The sequence below is a fragment of the Sinocyclocheilus grahami genome, unplaced genomic scaffold (assembly GCF_001515645.1).
Source record: "Sinocyclocheilus grahami isolate Dianchi unplaced genomic scaffold, SAMN03320097.WGS_v1.1 scaffold21.1, whole genome shotgun sequence".
NCBI lineage: Eukaryota > Metazoa > Chordata > Actinopteri > Cypriniformes > Cyprinidae > Sinocyclocheilus > Sinocyclocheilus grahami.
This window is the reverse complement of record NW_015505200.1, coordinates 3,794,058-3,797,245: the sequence shown is the minus strand read 5'-3', so window position 1 is coordinate 3,797,245 and position 3,188 is coordinate 3,794,058. Positions and strand designations below refer to the sequence as shown.

General features: G+C 35.1%; 1 pseudogene; it reads left to right on the top strand.

The window, feature by feature from the left end:
• LOC107557208 (tenascin-N-like) overlaps window positions 1-2,130 on the top strand; it is a 37,717-nt pseudogene extending 35,587 nt beyond the window's left edge.
• Window positions 2,131-3,188: the final 1,058 nt, after the last annotated feature.

Genomic DNA, 3,188 nt, shown 5'->3' with positions numbered 1-3,188 from the left:
TGAAGTGCGTTTCGATCTGGGCTTGGGATCAGAGCGGACATATGCTGTCTATGATAACTTCAAATTAGCACCATCCAAACAGAAGTTTAAACTTACCATCGGCAACTACAAAGGAAATGCCGGTGAGTTGAATTATGTAATCTGATTATGCCAACAAAGTTATATGAAGCAATGTCATGTTATTAATAACACATTGTGCATAGGTGATGCCATGACCTACCACCAGGGAGGGTCTTTCTCCACGGTGGATTCAGACAATGACATTGCGGTTGGTAACTGTGCTCTGACTCACCAAGGTGCCTGGTGGTACAAGAACTGTCACCTAGCCAATCTGAACGGCAGATTTGGGGACAACAGACACAGTATGGTGAGTTATGAAGATTTTGGTATTAATCAGAGTGATATTTAGAAAAATAGGGTGTCTGTTTTCTACAGAATGCCATAGAAAATACAGTAATGAGGTGTAATAACCAGCAGAGGGAGCTCTCAAATTACAACACTGAAGGGAAGATTTGAAGCCAAACCACTTACAAGAAATAGCCCAATAATTCAAAAGAAAAGCAGTGTCCTGGATCTATCAGAGCTCATAAGTTCACAAATAAGACGATTCTTTCAAGTTGGTTGGAGATGTATGTTCCCATTACAGCCTTTATTTCTGTGAGGCTAACAGGTATAATGCTTTTCATGGAGGAGGGAAAACAACACTGTAGGCCACAAAGTATAGAAAACATTTTTTTCTAAACATCAAACTAAGTTTAGGTGTTAGGGGCTACCAACTTTTAAAATTAATTTCCTATATATTTTTTATGTCCCTGATTTATAACTTTGCATTTTAGACTGATTTTTATAATTATAAATGACCCAAACATACACTACTGTGCAGTAAGATGTAAACTGATATTTTTATACTGTATAAGGATGTATTAAATTGATCAGAAATAATAGTAAATACATTTGTAGGGCTGTAAAGATTTCTATTTCAAATAAATGTTGTTCTTTTAAAATTTCTATATATCAAAGTGTCCTCAAAATAAATGTATCATGGTTTCCACAAAAATATTACAGTTATTAAACATTCAACGTTTTTTTCCCCCAACCTTGATTATAATAAGAAATGTTTCTTAAGCACCAAAACATAATATCAGAATGATTTCTGAAAGATCATGTGACACTGAAGACTGGAGTAATCTGCTGAAACAGGAATGAATTACATTTTAAAATATATTAAAATAGAGAACAGTTATTGTAATTTGAAATAATATTTCAAAATATTATTGTTTTTACTTTTAATTTTGATCAAATACATGCAGCCTTGGTGAGCACAAGAGACTTCTTTCAAAAATGATATTATGAATGAGTATCTGAATGTTAGTAAAATAAACGTAATACTTTCCTGATTGTGTCTTTCAGGGAGTAAACTGGGAGCCATGGAAGGGGCATCTCCAGTCTCTCGACTTTGCAGAAATTAAGATCCGGCCAGTGGGAGCAGCGGGCAGACAGAAAAGGTCATTGAAAAGGAGAGTAGCTGTGTATTAACAATCCCTTTACAAAAAAATGTTACAATAAAATCCAAAATGTATGAGAATGGGATCAAACCAGGTTGGAATAGTTCTTCATATCAGGAAAGCCACTCTATGCTGTAGATTATACGCTGTGTAACTGTATTTTGTAACATTATACAAAAGTCAGATTTCAAATAGACTATGCTATACTTCTTTTGATTTAGAATATATGCACAATGTATATGAAAGAAATCCAAAAGCAAACCAAAATTTGTAGCATGACTGACATCACAGTGCCATTCCTAACTCAAAGGGTGTATTTCATATATTTAAGTGAAGGTATATTGCATTATAGTCTTCACATAACCTGTTTTTTAAATTTTTTATTTAATTTTATTACAGTGTTTTGCACCAAAAGACTTTGTACTGTATGATCATTTTTTAAAGTTTTGAATGGATATTCAGGATTTTTCCCCATCATAATAGCTGACAATTATGATAGAATTCAAATGTCATGTATAAAAAGACATTTTATAACAGATATTAAGATATAATGTCTTCCATCTGGATGTGTACTGTAGTTGTATTATAATTCCTGACACAGACACCAAACCAAGTGTCACATATTTTCACAGAAGTAAAGTTTGTTGAAATAAAAAAGCGTTTGAAATATTTCACTCACACATCAGATTTGATCGGCTCTACAGCTAAAAATGATGGGAAATTAGGAAAATTATACCGCGTATTGCAGCATTTTAACGTCATTGTCACTGCAGTGGGCCGGTCACTCGAAAATCTTCACATCACCCACAATGTAAGTTTAGATCATACCGGGAAAATAACTGTTCTTATAGAGGAACTGACATCAGAAGGAGGCATATCAGCCTCAGCAGGAGCAGGACTGTATTGGCTCATCCAGACATCTGCCAAACTTGGGCTACAATTGGGAAAATAGTAGGCTAAAGAAATGCTGTTTATTTATTTATTTTCTTGTTAAAAGCATGTTTTGTTCAAAAGCCCCATGGATTCTGGTACCAAAAGTGCCGTATTCCGCCTGCAGCACAGCATGCTTCATTTTTCTCTCATCAGTCTATTGCTGAATCACTCTTTTGAATGGGGTGTTATATTTCCTCTCCTCGCCTTCTCCTTCTGCATTAGCGTGAGCTGGAGCATGAGACAAAACAAGGTCTGTTTGGGTGGAGGGATCTGGACTGTGGGTGTGTGTAACCAGGGGAGAATTTCCCTTTCAGCCCTCTGCTCTGCCTCCTGACGCTCACGACTGTTATGTGATGGAAAACTGCAGCAATAGGGTGTGTCCGTGGTTGCAAAATGTTCACTAAGTGCTTTTTTTCCATATAAATATACAGACGGTCTATCACACCTTGCTTGTACCATAATGTAGGTCTATAGATTAAATTGGAATGAACCATCTGAAGTGCTTCACTGCACTTGTGCAATATACAGATTGAAAGAAAATATTGGTGTATAAAATAATGACAATTATTTAACAATTTATTTGGCAAAGCTATTTTCTCAGCAGACATTTCTCCTGTCCTCAGTGTCACATGATCTTGTGGAAATCATTCCAATATTCTAATTAAATTTAATCAAACTTTTAGCCAGTAGTGTTTTTATGGTAATGATTTTGTAGATGTTTAACATGCTGATTAAACTTAAATTGTGTTA